The sequence below is a fragment of the Carettochelys insculpta genome, chromosome 11, assembly GCF_033958435.1.
Source record: "Carettochelys insculpta isolate YL-2023 chromosome 11, ASM3395843v1, whole genome shotgun sequence".
In the NCBI taxonomy this organism is placed as follows: Eukaryota; Metazoa; Chordata; order Testudines; family Carettochelyidae; genus Carettochelys; species Carettochelys insculpta.
In genome coordinates this window covers 50,250,574-50,273,687 of record NC_134147.1, presented here as the reverse complement: position 1 = coordinate 50,273,687, position 23,114 = coordinate 50,250,574, and the positions used below count along the sequence as shown (strand labels likewise).

General features: G+C 42.8%; 1 protein-coding gene across 8 annotated transcripts in view; it reads left to right on the top strand.

Annotated features, from left to right (window-relative positions):
• The window catches only part of SETD5 (SET domain containing 5), a 193,227-nt gene that overhangs the window by 3,809 nt on the left and 166,304 nt on the right, over nt 1-23,114 (top strand). The gene's annotated exons all lie outside the window — the stretch shown is intronic.

Sequence of the window (23,114 nt, the reverse complement as noted above, 5' to 3'; positions counted from 1 at the left end):
GAGTGTGTTGTAGCTTGCTGTCCTAGATCCCAGATTACCTCTGTCTCCAGTCTCCTTTCCAGTTAATCACACAGCCAGATGCTTTCCTTATTGTTTGTGTGTCTCCTTCCTCCCCTTCCATTGGCTGGGCCCCATTTGCCTTATTGACTGGAATTTCTGCTGTGTGGAGTGGGTGTGTGCTGCCTACACAAGCCTGCTAGTGCTGAGAGGGGATTTTCCATTCACAGAGCAGAGAACAGTCAAAATAGTGGCCCGGCGCAACTTTGCAACTAACAACAAAACGGCCTAAATAAGTTTCCTTCTTTTGCTGCCCTAACAAACCAGTGTGTACAGTATATAGTCTTTTCTACAGTTGGATGTCTACTGAAAGATGCAGGAATTTTTTTGTCAGTGAGCCATTTTGTCTGTTGTTGATGTATTGAAATATGACAAATGTCACCTCTGCAAACATGTTACTCTGCCATCAACATTTAATGTAGCAACAATTTGTAGGATCTGTGGCAAAGGGCCATTTTTGCCGTGACTATGTATTGTGAGACAAGCAGCTGGCAGGCAGCACACTGCAGTGGACTCTCTAATTGCTTTTAATAGAGATTTCCTTTTTAGGAGAAATTATTGACTTGTTAAAAAGCAATTTAAATCTAACCCCCCCCCCCCGCATTTTGTGTTGGACGTTGTATGTACTAGGTTGAATTACTGAGATAAAAACATACCTGCAATTAAAATATATATTTAAAAAAGTAGTTTATCTGGGAACTTGGAATTTGTGTACATAATCATGTAAAATGTGATAAAGCATAAATGTAAAACCTGAATACCCCAGTGTTTGAAAACAAGGTCTTTGCAAACAGTAGTTTTTGTTAGCAAAATGTAACGGTCAATCTCTTTTTCGTAAAATATCAAATTAATGTGTGGTTTTCTAATTGACTGTATATTTTTCTGCAATATTTGTATTAAATTTGCCTATCAGAAATAATTTTCTTGTTTCAAAATAAATATTAGTGCCTAACATATTTGAGACATAGAGCTCTCCGAATTTAGAAAGTAAATTGAGTAATGTCTGCATGCACAACTGAAAGGCAGCCACCTTGTGGGTGGAATGTTGCAGTTATTTGATGATACACTGCAACAGGGCATCCATAATTATCCAACTTTGAATTTGATCAGGGCATCCCTGCTTGTGTAAAAAGTATAAAGGAATTTTCAGTAATTTCAAGTCAGCTTTTATTTGGCATATCCCAACACCGTAAATGGGGCATTAGTTCACTGTTGACTGTGGGAAGACATAACTGACAATGCTTGCTAAAGCAGCCTTCGATTTTGTTGGAGTTGTTCTGTCCAAGTCCTGACCTGAATGCAGCACTGATTAGCTAGTGGTATCTGAGGTTACTGTCCAAAATGGCATAATTTTATATATGTTTGGAATCCCTTTTTCAGGGAGCTGTCAATTGCAGCCAGCACACATTTGGAGGCACCTTTTTTAAGCTAAATTAGAGAAAGGGCTCATGAATTCCGTATTAGAGATACTGTTGGATCGTATTTCACTCTAAGATTATGGTCTCTGAAAACAAACATTTTAGAAAACTTGATGAGTACAAAAGTTCCATGAATATAATATTTCCAGTGGAAACTGTTAAATGTGTCCCCCTGCACTTTCTGTACTTGAAATATTAGGATTTAGTGCATCCTAACTGGAAAATGAAATTGACAGAATTACTTGTCTTTAGTGTTCTAGCTGAGAGAAATACAGCAAGTTGGCTTTTAAAAATATTTTTTTAGCATAACTGATGAATATGGTTTGTAAATATTTGGAATGCTGTTCCATTAAGGCACAGTGGTAATAGAAACACAACAGATGCACAAAGTTCATGAAATTCAAAAGTCAAGGTTCACAAAAAGATGCTCTGCTCCTGTGTGTGTGCATTTGGACTCATTTTTTGAGCTGTTAAATGCATAACTTAGTATATGTAAAATATGCTACTGAAATATTAATGTTAAGTTTTTAGTGTGCAGATGATACTGGCGGTATGTAAAAGTTTTCATAGTAATAACAATTATTGGTATTGTGAGCAAGTATTTAAATATACATTTAAATGAATTCATGTGATATGGACAGATTAGGGTATATGAAAATGTTATGTATCATCATTTAACCTTAAATAAACATATTAAATGAACAGCTTTTGTATTTTTTTTGGCCTTTTACATGTGGCTGTTGGGCTGCTACAGACTTTAAAGTTCATGCGTCGGCGTCATCAGAATGAATAGGATTTGACAGCAATTAGTTTGTTGCACCTTTGCTTCTTGTATTATTTCACTTATAGAAAGTTTTTTTGTACAATTTTGGGGTAATATGACCATGGGACAAGGAAACTTAAAAATGAAATATTAAAATTTGCAGATAAGTGGAATGCAACAAAAATTAACTGCCTAGAAATTGTGGAATCTACAATTTTATGTCAATTTTTTTTTTCTGGCTAAAGATGCCATTTTGCACGAATTTTCTCATTCAGTGGCACGTTTCCAGTATTCCTGCAGCAAATCTTCAGAGGCAATACTGTCCATACTGAGTAGGGAGAATGTGGTTCACCTGGACTCCTTACTGAGCTAACAATAGAGGTGCCTATTAAACTGCTGAAATCTTAGTTAATGCCCACTGAGTATACAACAAAACCCAATTTTTTGACTGTTCACATTTTTAATCATTTTTGTAGTTGGAAAAGACCTATTCTTCTTGCAGGATGAGCCATGTGACAAGTCTGGAAATTTTTTGTTTAGCCAATTTTCAATTACTGAAGTAGTTATAATTTTCCTTTATTTTAGATAGTTTCTAAAGGGATTTTTTTAAAGCTTCTTTTAAGGGCTGAAAGTAAGATTGGAGGTGTCTGTACATAACCTTATCACTAACATTTGCAATTGTGAATCTTACAGAACAGTTTATGGTGATGGAAAAAGGCAGATGTGATGCCCCTCTTTAAAAGGGGAAGAAGGAGAATCCAGGGAATTACAGACTGGTGAGCCTCATCTCAGTCTCTAGAGAAATCATGGACCAGGTCCACAGGAAATCTATTTTGAAACACTTGGAGGAGAGGAAGGTGATCAGGAATAATCAACATGGATTCACCAAGGGGAAGTCATGCCTGACCAACCTGATAATTCCATATGTGGATATAGGCTGTGGTATACCTTGACTTTAGCAAAGCTTTTGATACTGTCTCCCTCTATTCTTGCCACTGTGGCTTGGATGAATGGATTTTAGTGTGAATAGAAAGTTGGCTAGATCATTGGGCTCAACAGGTAGTGATCCATGGCTCTCTATATGGCAGCCAATATCAAGCAGAATGCTGCAGGGGTAAGTCTTTAGGCTGGTTTTGTTCCACATCTTCATCAGTGATCTGTATGATGAGATGGATTACACAGTACGCTGGAAGGGTAGGATAGGGTCCAGAGTGACCTAAACAAATTGCAGCATTGGGCCAAAAGAACTCCTAATATTCAACAAGAAGTGCACAGTCCTGCACTTACGATGGAGTTCCATGCACTGCTAGAAGCTGGGGACCAAACGGCTAAGCAGCAGTTCTGCAGAAAAGAATTTGGGGTTTGTATGAATGAGAAGCTGGATATGAATCGGCAGTGTTCCCTTGCTGTCAAGAGGGCCAATGGCATATTGGACTGCAGTAGTAAGAGCGTTGCTAGCAGACCTAGAGAAATGATTATGCCTTTCTGTTTGGCACTGATGAGGCCGCATCTGGATTATTGAGTGCAGTGTTGGTCCTCCCACTACAGAAAGGATGTAGACAAATTGGAGAGTCCCCAGTGGAGGGCAATCAAATGATTGGGAGCTGGGACACATGACTTCTGAGGAAAGGCTGAGAGAATTGGGTTTAGTTAGTTTGCAGAAGAGAAGAATGACAGGGGGAGGGGGGATTAATAGTAGCCTTCAACTATGAAGAAGGGTTGCAAAGATGAAAGGTCAAGAGTATTCTCAGTGGTGGCAAATGGCAGAATAATGATTTTATGGGGAGGGTGTCTAGTTATGATATTAGGGAAAACTACTTCACTAGGAGGGTTATGAAGCACTGGAATGGGTTTCCTACAAAGGTGGGGGGATCTCTATCCTTAGAAGTTTTGAAGTTCAGGCTTGATGAAACCCTGGCTGGAATAATTTAGTTGGGGTCGGTCCTGCTTTGAGTTGGGGATTTGACTAAATGATCTTTAAGATCTCTTCCAACCCAAATCTTCCATGATTCTATGTGCAACATATTCTAGTTAACATTGTTCTGAAAATAAATGTACAAAAATCCTGAATTTTTAATCTTTCTTAGGTTAATTGGTTCATAATATGGAGTGGGAAGGTAGGTCCAGTGAAGACTTCGATTCAGTACCAAGCTGTGTGGTGATCTTCTGGTGTGACCTTGACAACTCTGTGTGCTATAGTTAACTAGCTGCAAAATGATTCTTCCCTACCTCACAGGGTGTTGTGAGAATAAGTATGTTTAGGACTGTGAAGTGCTTTGGGGTCTGCGGATGACAAACATAGGCATGATGATTTATTACTTGGAAAGGCTATGAGCAAAGCTGATATTCCAATCTCTTGCTCTTGAATAAAAATTTAAAAAGGAAAACTTAAGCTAGTTTGGAGTTAGGTGAATAAATTGTTTGTTTTTGTTTTTGTTCTCACTGAAAACCACTATCTTTTTAGGTTGAGACAATAGGTGAGAAATTTTATCACTTAAAAATAAAGAAACCTGTGAGTTGAAAATTAGAATAGAACATCCATATCAGCCTTAGCGTGTATCTCCACTACTGTTGATTGGGCAGTGATTGGTCCAGCAGATGTCAATTTATCACCTCTAGTATACACCTGATAAATCAGCTGCTGATTACTCTCTTATCAACTTGGCACTCCGTCAGAATGAGAAAAGTAAGTGGAATCAGTGGAAGAGTTTTTTTTGTTTTTTTTTCTGTTGACCCAGCATGTTGTGGATGCCACACTAGGAAGATCTAAGTTATGTCTATTTGAATTTTGCTACTAGCATAATTCAAATTGCATAGCTTAGATTGACCTGTCCCTGTAATGCAGATCTTCTTTTACTATGATTTATAATCAGAATGACTGAAAATAGCATGATCTTGCCTGTTGGGATCTGATATTTGTCATGACTACTAACTTACTAACTCAAACAAGTTTATTCCCGTTGGTTCTGCAGACCTCATGTCACTCAAGGCAAGATACTTAGTATCTTTATCCTTCATCACCCCCCCCCCCCCCAAACACACACACATGTTCCCTGTATCTGATTTGTCAGTTTTTATTTCAATTTTTTTGGACCTCACTATCAGACTGTACTGGAAATGCTATAGATCTGAAGAAATGGGTCTGTCCCATGAAAGCTCATCACCTAATAAATTATTTTGTTAGTCTTTTTAAAGTGTTGCATGACTGCTGGTTTGTATTGTTGGACTCCAGACTAATCCAGCTATCTCTGTGTTACCTCTCAAGATGAGTGAGCTAGGTTCTCTTCTGCCTTGTGCTTCAACAGGATCACAATCTTTTGCCTCTTCTGTCAGTGGCAGAAGAAACAATTTGGAGTGCAAGTTCTAAGGGAATCTTTTTGTCTTTTAAAGTAAAGTAATTTGGTATGCAAGTTGCTGATAATGACTCTCATCATCAATAACTGTGGGCTCAGCGCCCGTTGGTGTCTGATGCCTCTCACTATTTCCTTCCATCTTTCCCTATCCAGTGCAGCATGGCTTAGTTTCTGTAGACTAGCGCCGCACCAGTCTACTACATCATCTATCCATTCTCTGTGGGGTCTGCCTCTCCTATTCAAACCATCCATTATGCCGAATACTAGGGTCTTGATTTTTCATTTGTCGTTCATTCTGCAAATATGTCCAAATAGTTACAGCTTCCATTTTATAACCTTCTGCAGCAGGTTCTCTTTCGGCTGAATCTTCCCATATAATTTCTCATTGGTGACCTCCTGCATCCATCCTATTCTCGGAATCTTCCTGTAACAACTCCTTTTGAACGCCAATATTCTTCTTTTCAAATCTTTCGTTTATCACCCATGTCTCACATCCATACAACATGCTGCTGAATACACGTTTTCAAGATGCCCATCTTCGTTCTTAAGCTAATTGCTTTGCTTTTCCAGATCTTATCCATTGCCTTCAAACTCACTCTTGCTTTCGCTATTGTAGTCGCTATTTCCTTCTTACAGTCTAGATCATATGTTGTGTTGCTCCCCAGATATGTGAACTTCTCTGCATTTTCTAGTTCAATACCATCAACGCTGATCTTCCTTCCTAGTTCCTTATCTCCAAATACCATTGTTCATAATCAGTCTGTACTGCTTCCCTTCTTCGTTTAACACCTGCACCATTTTCGCTAGCTTCTCCTCATCTTCCTCAATGATAACTATATCATCTGCGAACCTCAAGTTGTTAATTCTTTTCCCATGCGCAGGTATCCCTGCTGCCTCTTCCTTGATCTTGTCGATCGCTCTCTCCAGATGTGAAATGAAGATATTTGGCAATGTTGGATCTCCTTGTCTTGTACCTCTGCTTGTTTTAAACCAACTTCCCAACTCCCCGCATGTTCTCACCTCTGCCTGTGCATTAGCATTGATATCTTTCAACAACCGTATTAGTCTGCTATCCACGCTGTATGACTCCAACACCACCCAAGTCACTTTCTGATCTATACTGTCAAATGCCTTTTGAAAATCGATGAAGCAAGCATATGTTTTTGTTCTTTCATCAGGCTTTCTCCACTGTCAGTCTTAGTGCCAATATCTGCCGTATGGTACTACTTCTCTTTTCTGAACCCTGCTTGCTCATCTGCTATATGTTCTTCTACCTGCAATCTTAATCTGTCAGTGTCATCATCAGCATGTTAGCTAGGTGTTAGGGCAATTGTTCTGTAGTTCTTGCACTCTTGATAATGACTGTCACACGTAAATAGGCATGTATATTTTAGAAGACAGTATCAAGTTTAAGGAGGAATTTGGAGTTTTTTCTCAGGGTAATGTTTGAAATATTTCATCATTTAAATTAATGAAACATTGTAAGAGTTCCCCAACACCCAAAATATGCTTTTAAATGATTGTGGCTTTAAGCAAAGATGCTCCTTTGTGAATAAGTTTTTACTTTGTATTCTGGGTTTTGAGTTCAGATCATGTAAAGTTGCCCTTCATAATTTTTCACAATTATGTGATTCTAGGTTAATTTTTACAACTGCTTTGTGATCCTCCACATTCTGCTATCCTTAAAAATTAGAGAGTTTTCTCTGAAGATGTGGCTAAGTTAAAGGTTACAGGTTTAAATGGGAAAGTTAAATAAGCTGTAATTGTGATTCACTTGGCTTCCAATATGCAATTCAAAGCATTTTCTTGGCTTCAGGAATTCTAAGGGTGCAGGGGATGTGGTTAGGGTGCTGCATTGGACTCAAGTGGTATGGTTACTTGGGTATGACACAGTCTCTCTTGTAACTTTGGGCTGTCATTTAGTCTGCATTTGAGTTCCTGTGTAAAATGGAGGTAATCTTTCCTTTCATGCTCTTTGCTTTTCCTGTGTTTAGATTTAAGCTCTTTAGGGCAGGAACATTTAGTATGTGTGTTTAGAGTGTCTTCCAAAAATGGAGGCTCTGTCGGTTGGGGCCTCCAGGTGGTACAGTAATATAAGAAGTCTTGTTTAACTTAAAGGCTTTCCATTTTATATTTTTTCTTGAAAATATTTTTAGAAAATGTAAATATAGCATTTCATTGATCTGTAGGCCCCATACTTTGCACATAAGGCAGTCTCTCCCTGTTTCTCAAAAGATTAAATAGGGAGCTGCAGTGATGCCTCATTTCTTTGTACAGTATTACAAAAAATTTTGTATGCTCTGCTGTGTATCTATTGTATATTTTGAGAGGGTTTCTCTGTGAATGTGTGTCTGTTCAAGACCTCCTAAATGATAAAAACTTGGACTACCAAATTTGGTATACAGCTTCTTCTTAAAGTGAGGTAAGGGTTTGGATGTGACAGGAAAATGGGATTGTTTCACATGAAAACCATGCAGAAAAGAAATAGGGAAAAGGAGCTGGCTGGGCATGCTTCCACCCCACCCCTCCAGGGCCCTGCAGGGGGGGTGGCTTCCCCACCTCCAATTTATACAGGAACATTACTAGCTCAACATCTCACTCCCTGACAGAAGGGAAAGTGTACAGTTGGCTACCTTTCTTACTCTGTCCTGGGAGGACGACAGACAACTTGGGGGGCAAACAACTTGGACCTGCCCCAGCCTGGGGCACATACACCCCTCCCCTGGCTGTTCCCATTGGAGCTGCAGTGACCGTGCCGAGGTCCCAGTCTGCTGTGGTTAGAGGCTCCTTGGATAGTCCTCTCCCCCCCCATACCAGTCTGCATACTGAACCTCTCACCCCAGCCCCACCCCAGAGCTTGTTTTCTTTGTCACTTCAGGAATGACTCAAGCAAGACTCTAAGTATGGGAGTTGTAAACAAAACAAATACCTGTCAAATGAACAAACTGCATGTGAGTTTTAAAAAAAGGATGATCCATCCATAAATTAACCAATTCCTTATTTCATGGTGACTTGGTAGGTTGTCATACTTACGACAGCTAGTGCCCTACACTGGAAGGGACTTTTCTGTAAAATAAGAATATGGCTGAACCCAATGGAAATGCACTGGAAATGTGTTAGGGGACGATCTCTTAACTTCTATATATATTAGAGTATTGAAGCTACTTGTGTTTAATGTGGGGAAGGGGCATATCCAGACTGCAGATGCTGGCATGCTACGTTCCACTCAAGTGTCTTATTCTTATTGAATGCTGGGACTTGTAGTCTGTAAGTGAATACAGCCCTTTTGTCATATAATGGTACTCGAGCATTTCCCTGGGCTAGAATTAGGTTATTTTCAGCTTTAACCATGGTCTGCAAGATTGATAAGTGGATCTGCTTTATGACAGGTGGTGTGGAGCATGTGTGTCGCACATAATCACAGCCAAAGGCCCCTAATCAGTTTTGGTGATGAACTATAAACTGGTGCACTCCTATGGAAAACTGTCAAGAGTGGCACCAAATAAATCATGTTATACTAACCTAGCCGGGTTGTCATCAAAAATCTGGGTTGCAGTTTTGCTATCTGCTCATAAAAGTTGCAGCTGCTCAGGATGGTGCTAGACCTCCTGTTGGTGTGTATTTGGGATGTCCAGTGTTTTATATGACCTCTAAAGCTGCTGATATTGTTCAGAGAAAAGAAGGGAGGAGGAGTTGCCTTGATGTATAAAAATGTATGTGTTTTGTCTGACGCTGAGGTTGAAATAGACATGTTGAAAGTCTCTGTGTGGGGATAAAAGGGATAGAAAATGAGATGGCATAGTAGGGATCTTCTACAGACCGCCTAACAAGGAAGAAGAGGTGGATGAGACTTTCTTTAAATGATTGACAAAATCATCCAAAGCAGAGGACTTGGTGGGGATTTCAACTACCCAGACACAAGTGGTAAAATAACACAGCAGGGCACAGATGTTCTTGGAACGTATTATTGATCTTTTATTCCAGCTGGAGAATGCTACAAGGAGAGAAGCTCTTCTAGCTTTGATTGTGACACATACAGAGGAACTGATTGACCATTTGGAAGTGGAAGGCAGCTTGAAAGGATAGAGTTCATAATTTTAAGGAATGGTAGAAGGGGAAAAATAAAATACATACAGGTAATGGATTTCAAGAATACAGGCTTTAGAAAATTGAAGGAGTGAAACAGGTAAAATACTACAGGAAGTAAGTTTAAGAAGAAAGGCAATGGAAGATGGCAGTTTTTCAAAAAGATTACATTAAGGGCATGAGCAGTATATTCCACTGTATAGGAAAGACAAGAAATGTGGCAAGAGACCACCCTAGCTTAACCAGGAGATCTTGAATTACCTAAAAATAGTCCTATAAAAAGTGGAAACTAAGTTAAATTACAAAGGATGAGTATAAACTAACAAAAATATGTAGGGGCAAAATTAGAAAGGCCAAGGCACAAAATCAGCTCAGACTAGTTCGAGACATAGATGGTAACAAGAAAACATTCTGCAAATATGAGTCTCAAGGGAAAGACCAGTGACAGGGTAGGCCTATTACTCCAGGAAGAGGAAGAGAAACAAAAAGAGATAATGACTTTTTGGTTTTCACCAGTTAGGTCGGTGGCAATTGGACACCTACCATAGTGAATACCAGTGAAAATGGGGTAGGTTCAAAAGCTAAAATAGGGAAGGAACAAGTTTCAAATTACTTAAACAAGTTAGCTGTCTGAAGTCACCAAGGCCTGATGAAATGTATCCTAGAATACTCAAGAAGCTGACTGAGAATATATCTGAGCCATTATCAATTATCATTGAAAGGTCATGGAAGTCATAAGAGATTCCAAAAGACTGAAAAGGGCACCTATAGTGCCCATCTATAAAGAAGAAAATTACGGCAATCTAAGGAATTATAGACCAGTCAGTTTTAATTCTTTGTTTTGTACCAGGAAAGGTAATGGAGCCGACAATTAAGGAATGTGTGTAAACATCTAGAAGGTAATAAGTAACCACATGGGTTTGTCAAGAATAAATCCTGTGACGCCAATCTGATAGCTTGTAGATGGCGGAAGCAATCAGTGTGGTATACTAGGCTTTAGTAAAGCTTTTGGTATAGTCTCATATGACCCTGTCATTAACAAATGAGAGAAATACAGCCTAGAGATGATGCTTGATCCTTCAGAGTACAGGGGATGAACCCAATGATCTTGTTTGTTAGACTCCGATCATGGATGATATAGGGGAAACCTGCGTGCGCTAGTCCATCACCATATGGCAAAGCACAATTTGTGGTGGATATGATAAGCAGGGGAGTACAACTCCCATGCATCTTCTCCCAACTATGCAGCTCTTTCTCCTGGTTGGGTAGGATGAAGTAGTAGTATCCAAAGCCATATATGGAACATGCTTTGACTGTTAGGCATTATTTCTGGGTACAGGTCTGCATGTTACTTGGGTGGGAGTTGCAGTATTTGGGCAGGGAGCCACTCTAGAAGGACTACACTGGAAAAAACACCACTGAATCTGGCCTGTTGACCTGCAAGCTCCTACTGGTTTGAATAGAAACTGAACTGGAGAATGCCCCCAAGCAAAGGGCCTGACAAGCCCTAAGCTTAGATTGAACGTCCCTCAGGTCCCGAGCAAGAACCCCTTTAGCTCATTTTGAAGTGTACCAGTTTAAGCCTCTATACCAGGAGTGGGCAACCTATGGCCTGTGGACAGGATCTGTGGTGTGTGGCTTGCCTTGATCCAACCTGCAACCCTCCATAAGGGGTCTGTACCCCTCCCACAAGTTTTTGGGTGGGCCAGTGCTGGTACTCCGGCCACATGGGGAGAGAGGGCTGCTGAGGTTTGGCGCATCTGTGGCTAGAGTACTGGTAACATTTGGCCCTGCTGCTGGGGAGTGGGGAGCCCTGAGCCTCATAAGCTGAATTTGAAGGTTGAGCAGAGAGGATCCAGAAGCTGGCAGGGGACTACATTTTGGTGGATTCTAATTGACTGACTGCTTGAGGTCTGGTATGGTCTTTGGTTATAGTTTAGTTTTAAAATACCTCCACTTGGAAATGAAAGTCTGCAGAAAGATAAATTACCAAATAACTGCTCACGTAAACCACCATTATACTCAACAATAAAACCAATCTCACAGCTCTGTATTTCTAAACATGTGCTCATAAAAAGTTGGGCATCACAGAAGGTTAACCAATCTGTTTTTAGCATGGCAGGAAATGGTCATGCATTCTAGTGTCACTGATCCCTTAACAGAAAATATCTTGTATCTAGCCTCCCTTCATTTTTAAATCAGGGCTCCTGGTTTGACTGGCGTTGCAGCTATAGTGAAGTCGCATGTAGTGACTGGGTCTGTTGAATAACTCACAAGACATGGAAGTGAACAACAAGAAGTCCAGTGGCACCTTATAGACTAACAGATATTTTGGAGCATAAGCTTTCGTGGGCAAAGGCATGCCCATGAAAGCTTATGCTCCAAAATATCTTTTAGCCTATAAGGTGCCACTGGATTTCATGTTGTTCTCGAAGATACAGATTAACACAGCTATCTCTCTGAGACATGGAAGTGGCTGCATATTAGTTGACCTTTGTGACTACTGCTGATTCTGGTCTTTTGGCTCTGGGAATGTTGTTTGCAAATAGAACCACTAGGTACTCTGAGTAAGGTAGTTGCAGTTTTCAGCTAGAACTGATGAGCCACAGGCCACTTCGCTTGAGGGGATTTTGGAGCTAATCAGCCTCAGGAAAGGAATCAAATCTGAAACCTGATGATGCTACTGAAATGCAAGAGCTGGATAATTCACTCTGATCTACCATGAACTTATGAGTGCACTTCTTATGGTGAAGGTATGGAAGCCAGTGTAACACACTGAAGGAATTTTGCTATCAATATTTTTGGGAAAGATGGATGAGCAAAAAGAGAGGCCTTGGTGCATATTCCAAAGATGACCAACTGGCAGTAGCTTTTAAAGAAGCATGAATGTTTCACAGGGCTCTTTGAAATTGAGGAAAGAGCCTTTTAACAAGGGTAGTGTGTGGGTTAAGAAATATTGTTCCTTGAGTAACCTGAGCTTTGATTTAGGCATTGTCTAAATGAGAAAATTAACAGTTAAACTAGAGGCGATGTCTGTGTAACCAGTCTAAACCTCCTCTATGGACAACTTAAATTAGTTTCGCCCGTGCTTAAACTGGTTTAGGTTGTGTCAATGAATTATCAAATTGCAGATTGATTCAAGGAGAGGGTAAACTGGTTTAAATGTGTGCATGTTGGATTTTTGTGGTGTTTTATAGAAATTACTTCACAATCTGTATAAGGTACAGGTTGAATTTCTTTAGTCCAGCACAGTCTTATCTGGAAACATATATAATCTAACATGATTTTAGTTAGCCGGACGACACTTGTCACTGGGTATGACCCATAAAGTTTGTTTCCAGCCACCACTCATGACTGTGTGTTCTGTGCTGTTGTTTGGCTGTAATTTACCCAAACATCTTGTAAGAGCCTAGTAAGCTGTGGAAGTGTTGGTAGTGCTTCTAGACAATATTGACTTCCTGTGGTTTGGTAAAAGTGTTGGGAGCTGGTCAGGTCCTGAAGGTAGCAGACTAGAGAGGGTCAACCTGTAGTCTGCTGTTGCTCATAATGTACTTGGCTGTTATGTAATGCTTTATACAGGGAGCTTGCAAAATGGGTCACTGTGGCTATCCCCATTTTGCACATGGAAGAAAATAGGCAAAGAAAGGGGAAATTACTTGATCAATAGCATAGCCTGGAGTATATTTTGGGTCTTCTGAATCCTAGTCTAGGGCTCTATTTAATAAGCCCCAGGATCTCCCGTTTAAACTCCTGTGACTTATTTAGACTGCTTTAGACTTCTGTCACCTCTGTGCTGGAAAATTAGAATATTAGTAATTGCCTGTGTAACCAGTGGTGGACTGAGAATCATAGAAAATAGAGCTGGAAGAGGCCTAAAAAAGCCATCAAGTCCAGCCCCCTGCCCAAGGCAGGACCAAACTGATCAGCCCAGCCAGGGCTTTGTCGAGGCAAGACTTAAACGCTTCCAGGGATGGAGACTCCTACTTCCCTGGGTAGACCATTCCAATGCTTTACCACCCTCCTAATGAAGAAGTTTTTTCCTAATGTTCAACCTGGACCTTCCCAACCGCAACTTGAGACTACTGTTCCGTGTTCTGCCATCCGTGACCACTGTGAACAGCTTCTCTCCAGCCTCTTTGCAACCTCCCTTCAGTAAGTTGAAGGCTGTTATCAAGTTTCCCCTCAGTCTTCTCTTCTGCAGACTAAACAGTCCCAATTCTCTCAACCTTCCTTCATAGGTCATATGCTCCCGCCCCCTAATTATGAAGGTGTGAACTCCAGCATCTCATGGACATCAACGATATGAGAAATTTCTTCAGTGCTGTCAAAGCTGCTTATGGACTGAGAAACAATGGAATTAATCCCCTGAGATCAAAGGATGGTACCCAACTCTTGAAAGACAATGAAGCCATTGCTCCTCACAGGAGCTCTTGAATGAGTTCTTGAACCTCCCCTCCAATGTGGTCCTAAAAATCCCTTGACCAAATCCCTCAGCAACCAGCTAGAGGTGATCTTGCCACACTTCCTACCCTGAGTGAGGTCCAAAGTACCATCAAAGTGATGAAGTGCAACAAGGCAATGGGACTTTCCTCTAAACTCTACATTGATGGAGAAATCCAGTCTTGTCTGAGCCATGCAAGCTCTGCTTTTGTCTGTCTGAGACAAACGGTCTTTGAGAACTGGGACATCTATCCCAAGGCAAAGCTCCTTGTATACCATGCAGTGGTTGTTCCAGTGGTACTGTATGCATGTGAAACCTGGACAGCATACAAGTGTAATTTGAAGGCATTTGAACAATATCATGAATACTGCCTCCGGAGAATCCTAAATATCTCTTGGGAAGATAGAAGCACGAACACTAGCATACTGGGAGAGTCAAACATGACCAGCATTGAAGCAATTACCATTCATCAACTTCATTGGACTGGTCATGTGATTCAGATGTCTGATCAGCCCCTCCCTAAACAGATTCTGTTTTCTGAATTGGAGGAAGGACAGAGGAGCATTGGGGGACAGTGGAAGCGGTATAAGGACATGGTGAAGGCATCCACGAAAAAGTGCAGCATCCGTGTTGACACTTGGGAAAACTTTGCTCAAGATCGTCCCCAGTGGTGAATGGTACTCCGTGAGCGGGTGGCGCAATTTGAGAGGTCCCACCACAGCGCAGACTAGGAGAGACGGAGAAGAAAAGTGTCAAACTGTGCCCCCCGCCCCCAGTTTCCAGCCCCTGTCCCTTTAGTGATTAGACCTGCAGCTCCAGAATTGGGCTGATCAGCCATTAATGGACTCTCAAATAGGAGGGTGACATGAAGATGTCCTACTCCTTACATCGAGTGACAGCCAAGAAGTGTGTAGCTGGCTTTTTCCCCCGATGGTACCCTTGGGATCGACAGTGGAGTTCCCTGGAGCAGTGCCTTCATGGCACTGTATATAGAGCCCTGCCAACCCACAACCCATGCAGTTCCTTCCTACTGCCACCAATAGTTGGTGGAGTATTCAGTCCCTTGCTTTGCAAGGTATCCTTAGCTGTTCTTATTGTACATAGTTTAACTTTGTAATAGTTGGCCTCTTAATATCTTTAGTAAGTTTCCTTTTTTCTTTTTGTCCCTTCTGGATTATGCAGGGGCTTAAGCACTATGACTCCTGTGGCAAGTATGCCCAACAGGGACATGAATGCTGCTTGCTTAAAATGCCTAGGTGAGGGCTAATTATGAGACAAGTGCAGCATCTGCAGGAGTTTTAGATCCGGAAGACTGAGTGAGTGAGACACCAGTGCTTGAAACACTCGTTTACATAGTCTGCTCTGATCTGCAGTAGAGAAACTGGTGTCTGTCTCTTTGGTGCACAGCACAGCAGCCTTGGCGTGGGATGCTTTGGTGCAAAGATAGGAGGGCTGCAAAGCATGCTGACGTGGCTCTGTTGCATAAGATCAGTTCCTGGATAAAGCATTGTTTGCACTGTCTGGTGCCACTTGAGAAACAAGGCCTGCCCGGAAGTCCAACCAGCACCTTAGCGTGATCCATCTTTTATTGGGACACCAGAAAGAGGGCACATCTGCCTCAGCACCATGGATTCCAGCCCCAAGGGGGTGTTGAGGCTGGTCTCACTGGACTGTTACATTTGTGAAGTGCTGGAGGAGTACCTGCACCATCCCTCCACACCTGACACCTGTGGCAGCTTGGGACTTAATTGCCATTATGGTTCATTCTGCAGCTGCTAAATTATGAGCATTGAGCCAGAATGGTGCATTGTACCTGGCACCAAGACTGACTGCAGTGGAGTACACAGCACCATCTCTGGCTCTGTTGGGAATCCTTATGGCACCACCTTTGACTCCCTGCCCACTCCCTGGTTCCCAAATAGAACCACCTTCGAATCAGCCTGCTTCTTCAGCAGCACTGATGATGGCAGCACCGATGCCTGAGTTAATGCCACACCAGCCCCCATAGGACACCACAGCAAACTCACCACAATGAGGCACTGCTCATTGGCACTGTTGGGAACTGCCCCTCTGTGGTTGGCCCCCAGCTAGACCTCAGAGTCCAAGGTAGAGTGATCGGTGTCCTGTAGTGCCCATTACTAATACCAGTATGGATAATGGCAGGTTCTAGTGCGATGGCCCTTCTGGATGCCTTCACCCTACCATTAGTCAGGAATCAAGAGCTGTCAGTGGTTTTCCCCTTCCTGCCAGCATCCTTCAGCCAGTCAGTAGCCTCCAGTTACCAAAAAGGGCCTGAACTTGATGCTGTGCAGTTAAAGTAGGAAGGCACACTAGTGCTAGCACTTTCCCTATTCCCCAGCGCCTCTCACAGCTAGTGTCTCTGAGGACACCAGGGAGCCTGACTGCCAAGAAAACACTATTTCCAGAGCCTTTTCATCCTCCAGGCCTGATGAGGCAGTAGCGGGCACCTCATTGTCTCTTCCAGCTGTGGACTGTAAGGCACAGCAAGATTTTCTTCAGGTTGCCCACAGCCTCAATGTGCCTGTTGAGGAGGTGGTGGAAGAATTGAACCTTATGGTGGAGATATTGGCCCTGATGGTCTTCCCAGAATGGCTTTGCTGCTTATCAGGATGATCCAGATGAGTACAAAGGTGCTCTGGCAAGCCCTGACCTCAATGCCACCAGTGGCCAAAGGGTTTGAGAGGCGCTACTTCCATCTCACAGCCAGGGAACACATTCTTATCCCCACCTGGGGTCCCTTGTGGTTGATACTGCCAACCACAAGGAGTAGCTGGGCCAGTCTGGGTGAGCCCTGAAGAACTAGGAGGCAAAAAAGCTGGACCTTTTCAGTCTAAATAGTTACTTGATCTTAGGACTTCTGTCCGGCATATCTAACCAGCAGGTAGTACTGACCTGATGTGGATACAAGTCTTGGAACACGTGGTCCATTTCCAGAAGTTCCTCCCAGCCAAGCCCATACAGAAGTTTGCTGTAGTTCTGGAAGAGGGCAAAACTCTGACTTGCACCATTCTCCAGTCAGCCCTGCAGTTGGCTGACTTGTGATGGCTGTGGCCATGACTTTCATCATCAGTGTACCACATCTCGTGGGTGCGGATGTCTGGGCTCTCAACAGAAGTCCAGAAGACATTTCAGGACCTCCCAGTCAATTGTCCAAGACTGGTTTTCACCCAGATAGGTTCCATGCTGCACAGTCTAAAGGACTCCTGGGCTACCCTCAAATTGCTTGGCATTCACGTCCCTGCATCTCCGAGGAAGTTCTTTTAAATTATAGCATGTTGTGTGTTTCTATCCTGTTTTCTCATGGGAGGACTATAAACTCAGCAGCAGAAGTAACTGGAGGTGGTTGTCCGTTCCCCCCCCCCCGGCACCCCCCTCCCCGCATTCTCTGGACCCAAGCTGAGCCTTTGAAGGTGCACCTGGGGGTGGAGAACTAGCCTAAATCCTGGATGTTTCCCCCATTTGGGATCCATCTTATCTCTCTTCTGTGCCTGGGCCAAGATCTTCCCAGATCTCTAGGTCCTGAGATTGGTAGAGGGGGTATGATCTATCCAATTCTTTGTCCTCCTGCCTTCATCTTCCATATCTCTCTCCTTAGGGATCCTTCTCATACAGTAGCTGCAGTTGTTTCTCATGTGGAGGGCACTAGAGGACGTTCATTAGGAATTCAGAGGCAGGGGTTTCTTCTCCTGAGGCTTCCTTTATCCCCAAGGCCAAGGATTGTCTCAGGCCCATTCTAGAGCTTCGAAATCTCAGTGCATTCTTAAGATGGCTCAAGTTCTGTATGCTCTCTCTGGCCATCATCGTTCCTTCCCTAAATCCAGGGGTGTGGTACATTGCCCACAATTTGAAGGATTGGGGATGATTTCCATATCTCAATCATCCAGCACACAGGCAGATCCTCAGATTTGTCGTTGACAACTGATACTACCACTTCATCATCTTCCCACTGGGTCTTGTTACAGCCCCATGTGTATTCACAAAGCGCAAGCTGGTGGTGGCATCCTTTCTTTGCAAACATTGGGTACAAGTGTTCTCATGCTTGGGCAGCTGTGTCATCAAGGGCCAATCGGAGGATCAGGTTCTAGATTATGTTGAACTGGCATGAGCCACCTGCACTGAACTGAGGCTAATTCTGAATGTATCGAAGTCCATGATGTTCCTGATGCAAAAAATCGGCCCTCCTGGACTCCACATGGTCAAGAGCCTACCTGTCCAAGTCTGTTTCTCACATGACCACTGATCTCGTCAGCAATCACTAGAGATTCCTTACCACCATAGCAAGAAACTTCATGAGACTTCTCTGACACATGGCTGCCTCCACACTTACACAGCACGCCAGGCTGTGCCTTTACTCCCTACTGCTCTGGTTTGCCAGAGAAACAAGAAGGCTTTTTATAAATACATTAGAAACAAGAGGAAGACCAGGCACAAGGTAGGGCCATTGCTCAGTGAGGAGGGAGAAACTGTAACGGGGCACTTGGAAATGGCAGAGATGCTTAATGACTTCTTTGTTTTGATCTTCACTGAGAAGTCTGAGGAAGGAATGCCTAACATAGTGAATGCTAGTGGGAAAGGGGTAGGGTTAGAAGTTGAAATAAAAGTTAAAAATCACTTAAAAAAATTAGATGTCTGCAAGTCACCAGGGCCTGATGATGAAATGCATCCTAGGATACTCAAGGAGCTGATAGAGGAGGTATATGAGCCTTTATCTGTCATCTTTGGAAAATCATGAGACAGGAGAGATTCCAGAAGATGGAAAAGGGCAAATAAAGTGCCCATCTATAGAAAGGGGAATAAGAATAACCCAGGAAACTACAGGCCAGACAGCTTAACTTCAGTGCCAGGAAAGATAATGGAGCAGGTAATTAAAGAAATCATCTGCAAGCACTTGGAAGGTGGTAAGGTGATAGGGAACAGCCACCAGGGATTTGTAAAGAACAAATTATGTCAAACCAATCTGATAACTTTCTTTGATAGGATAACGAGCCTTGTGGATAGGGGAGAAGCGGTAGATGTGGTATATCTAGACTTTAGTAAAGCATTTGATACAGTCTTGCATGATATTATTAAAAAAACTAGGCAAATACAATTTACATGAGACTACTATAAGGTGGATGCATAACTGGCTGAATAACCGTACTCAGAGTAGTAGTTAATGGTTCTCAGTCCTGCTGGAAAAGTATAACAGGTGGGGTTCCACAGGGGATCTGTTTTAGGACCGGTTCTGTTCAATATCTTCATCAACGATTTAGATATTCGCGTAGAAAGTATGCTTATTTTGTTTGCAGATAATACTGAGCTGGGAGGGGTTGCAACTGCTTTGGAAGAGAGGGTCATAATTCAAAATGATCTGGATAAATTGGAGAAATGGTCTGAGGTAAACAGGATGAATTTTAATAAGGACAAATGCAGAGTGCTCCACTTGGGAAGGAACAATCATTTCACATATACAGAAAGGGGAGAGATTATCTAGGAATAACTACAGCAGAAAGGGATCTAGGGCTTATAGTGGACCACAAGTTAAATATGAGTCAACAGTGTGATGCTGTAGCAGAAAAAGCAAACATGATTCTGGGATATATTAACAGGTGTGTTGTGAACAAGACACGAGAAGTCATTCTTCCACTCTACTCTGTGCTGGTTAGGCCTCAGTTGGAGCATTGTGTCCAGTTCTGGGCACCCCAGTTCAAAAAGATGTGTGCGAGGGTCCAGAAAAGAGTGACAATGATTAAAGGTCTAGAGAATGTGACCTATAAAGAGAGGCTGAAAGAATTGGGCTTGTTTAGTTTGGAAAAGGGAAGATTGAGGGGCAACACGATAAGTCTTCAGGTGTCTAAAAGGGTGTCATAAGGAGAAAACTTGTTCTTTTTGGCCTCTGTGGATGGAACAAGAGGCAATAGGCTTAAACTGCCGCAAGAGAGGTTTAACTTGGACATTAGGAAAAAGTTCCTAACTGTCAGGGTGGTCAAACACTGGAATAAATTGCCAAGGGAGGTTGTGGAATCTCCATCTCTGGAGATATTTAAGAACGGGTTAGATGTCTATCAGGGATGGTTTAGACAGTACTTGGTCCTGTCATGAGGGCAGGGGGCTGGACTCGATGGCCTCTCGAGGTCCCTTCCAGTCCTAGTATTCTATAAAATAGTCCCAAAAGTGACTCACTGAAGAATCTAATCACCCTCCCCACCTCTAGTTAATCATTCAACTGGTGGCTTCAGTCTCAGGTGAGTGCCTGTTGCCAACCCTCTCTCTTTTTCTCACAGGCACATTAGAGGTGGGCTTGGGGGCTCACCGGGCAACACCAGAACTCAGGGCCTGTGGTTCAGTCAGATCTATCATTGCACATCAGCATCAGAAAGCTCAGAGCAATTTCCCTTGCTTTTCAGACCTTTCTTGGCCAACTACAGGGCAAGTGCATGTCCATACTGACAGACAAGACCACAGCAATGCTGTGTATAAACAGAGTGGTTCTTGCGCCTCTCTGTAGAAGCCCTTTGCCTTTGCAACTTTTATATACCTCATTGCATCAACTTCTAGCCATTGTACCTAGTGGGCACAGAACAGCCTACTGAACCATCTCAGCCCTTCATTCATCAGCCATAAGTGGTCCCTGAGAGCAGATTTCACCCTCTATCTTCCAAAGGTGGAGTCATTCCCATATGTACCTGTTTGTAACAGGGATCAATAGGAAATGCCACCAGTTCTTCTTCTGGAGCCACAGTTGGAATATTGTGGCAGATGTGGTCTAGATATTGTGGTGCAGTTGCTTGCTGCATATGGTTCCACCTTCCCCTCTAGTACACAAGGTCGTCGTTGAGATCCAGCAGGGGGGTGTCGCACTCATCCACAGCACCCGCTTGACCATGGCAGCATTGGGTCACCATGTTGCTGAGTCTTTCGGTAGGCAGGCCAATGACTCTCCCTCTCTGTCCTTCTCATCATTTGGGACCGTGGCCCATTGCAACCTGGACTCCATCTGCCTCATGGTTTGGATACTCCATGGTTTAAAACAGATGTGGCATCTGTGCTCGGGCTTCATTAGAGAGGTTCTGTAGGGAAGAAGTAAGCCTTCCTAGGATACCTAGCAAAATGGAAGTGATTCCCAGTTTGTTCCCTCATGGATGGAGTCAGCAGCCTTTCTGAGGTGGAGTGTTGAAATTTGATCTTTTGACCTCTATGTAAGGGCCTAGTGTGGGTGATACTTTTTAAAGTCACTAATAGTCCTCCTTATAACAGCTTTATTGATAAATTAAGGTGCAGCGCTTTACCATTTAGGTGGTGGTTAGTAGCATTAGCTGGTCTTGTTAATCCACAGGCGGCCTGGCTTTAAGTAAGCTCCTGGCTGCATGTGAGGGGGGGAAGGAATGGGACTGAGCTCCCGCCTTGTGTGCCGACAAAAATCAGCCTGGGTGCCACTCTTGGCACCTGTGCTGGGGGTTGCTGCCCCGTTACTTAGGCTAACCTAACTGCATCCCTTGGGGTATGAAAATTTACACCTGTATGAAGTTGTCACCATCACCACTCTGATATGAACACCAGCTGATTGATGGGAGGTCAACACAGTAATTCTATCTACCACCTTCCTATAGAGTGGATTTACTAGGACACTATCAAACCCCTTCCATTGTGTTGCAGCTGCAGCTGTGGTGCTTTAGAACATGCATACTGAATGTGGTGATGTTACAGATGTGGGAAGTTCATGGATTTTTTTTTTGCAATTTCATAACTTCTGAATATGGTTTTCAACATATGCCGTCTCTTACTGTGCACTTAACACAAAACAGATTGTTCATCTTACCCCCATTTGGAGTATCTTTGACAGGTTGGTTTTTAGCGTTCGAGTTAACACTCAAACTAAGATTAATATCTGTTTTCCCTTTCACCATATTTTTTAAATGTGCAGGTTGCTGTTAGAAAGGACAGTTGGTGCTTTTACTGGGGGAGAGTCACAGTGGAAAGAGAGATTGAATCTTAACTTTGGAGAGTGGCAGCCACTGCTCCATAATAGCCACACTGTATTGTGTTGCTGTGGTTCCTGTGCTGTGTGTCTGTAGAGTTTTCTGATTTCTGATTCTTGGTGGTCATATGATAATGACTAGGGGTTCTTCATGTCGCCTTCCTATTTGAGTCCATTGGTGGCCAATCAGCCCAGTTCTGGAGCCGCAGATCTTATCACAGAAGAGTCAGGTATTAGTAGCTGTTGGAGAGGTGTGGGGCAGTTTTTTGATTCTTTTTCTTCTTCTCTTCCTCTCTTCACCTGCACTGCAGTGGGACCTCTCAGTTTGTACCACCCCTTCACATATTACTGTTCACCAAGGTTCTCACAAGTGTCAACACCAATGCTGCACTTTTCCATGTGTGCCTTTAGCACATTCTTATTGCTTCTGCTGGCCCCCAAGGCTCCTTTGTCCTTCCTCCAATTTGAAAAACAATCGTTTTGGGAGGTGCTGATCAGACATCTGAACCACGTGAACAGTCCAACGAAGTTGTTGATGAATGATAATGGCTTCTATACTGGTCATGTTTGACTCTTCCAAGACGCTAGTGTTCATGTGCCCATCCTCCCAAGAGATATTTAAAATTCTTCTGAGGCAGGGTTCATTAATATTGTTCAGGTGCCTTCAAATGATGCTTAATTTACCAGCCAGAGTAAAGCTGCTGTATGTGTGCGGAGAGTTTAGTCTTGCACTGGCAAGAGAGTAGATTACAGAGAGATCAGGAGCTTGGATTTTGAGACTTTGAACAGTAGGTCAGTTTCTTGCCAGTCTGCATTCTCTAGTGAGTTGCAGAATGAACTCTAGTATTACCAAAGGAAATTTTAGTTAGCGTTTTTATCATTCTCTCCCTCCCTGCCACAGGGTCCCTTTTCCTTTCTCTGAAATGGAGGATTCTTTTCTACATTGCATCCAGTGGGGCTGTCAGATGCATGTTTGGATTGTCAGGCATGTTTTGATTGGAGATCCTTGGCTGTCTTG